The sequence below is a fragment of the Budorcas taxicolor genome, chromosome 15, assembly GCF_023091745.1.
Source record: "Budorcas taxicolor isolate Tak-1 chromosome 15, Takin1.1, whole genome shotgun sequence".
Classification (NCBI taxonomy): domain Eukaryota; kingdom Metazoa; phylum Chordata; class Mammalia; order Artiodactyla; family Bovidae; genus Budorcas; species Budorcas taxicolor.
In genome coordinates this window covers 60,208,578-60,209,628 of record NC_068924.1, presented here as the reverse complement: position 1 = coordinate 60,209,628, position 1,051 = coordinate 60,208,578, and positions in this window count along the sequence as shown.

The window sequence follows — 1,051 nt, the reverse complement described above, 5'->3', positions numbered from 1 at the left end:
AACAGCCATTAACATCTGCCATTCTTATCTATACTCTATTTCACTTTTCTTCCTACAGTATTTTAGAGCAAACCTGAATAATACTTTGTTTAAAAACAGTTTGGTTTGCATCTCTAACAGATATTTATTATAACAATACCTTTTATCCATATCCAATAAAATAATTAACCTTAATACCAATAGTATCCAGTTTGTGTTCAGATATCACCAGTTGCCTCAAAAATGTCTGTCTTATTAAAGTTGGTTTGTTCAAATCAGGAACTAAACAAGATTTATACATTGTATTTGGTTGATACAATTCTTAAGTCTCTTTTCTTTTGTAACATTTTTCCCCTCCTCTTATTCTCTGTGCTATATCATTTAACATGTTTCTCTACCCTCCCCTATTTCTCACAAACTAGAAGTTAGGTCTAAAAACATGATTACTTCAGTGTTTGTAGCATGAATGAATGTTTTATAGATTTTCCTGTATTTATAATCTCACTGAACTCACATAAGGAGAAACAATTTCTGGTTATTTTACTTTAATGACATATTAATATGTTTCAGTGGCGTAAGTGATATCAGTCAGATTCATCTATTATAAATTTCCCATCACTCTTTATCTAATAATGACAAACATTACCTGGACAAACATTATCTGGACCCACTATTTCATTATGGTTTGCAATATGATGAGTTGCTAATTCTTTTATTCCATCTACATGTATTAACTATGAAAAAGAATTTTCTCTCATCATCTATTTGGTTATCCAGAATTATAGCCCACTATAGGAAATCCCATATATTGCAGGCTGCCAGGCTCTTCTGTCCATGGAATTCTCCAGGCAAGAATACTGGAGTGGGTAGCTGCTATTCCCTTCTTCAGGGAATCTTCCCGACCTAGGGATCGAATCTGGGTCTCCTCCATTGCAGGCAGGTTCTTTACCTTATGAGCCACCAGGGAAGCCCTTTAGGAAACCAGAAAAAGTATATTTACTATTTTTCAGAATAATAAATTAGTGCCCTAGCAAGCAACAAAGGTGGATGGTGAAGCAAAAAGTTTATAAAA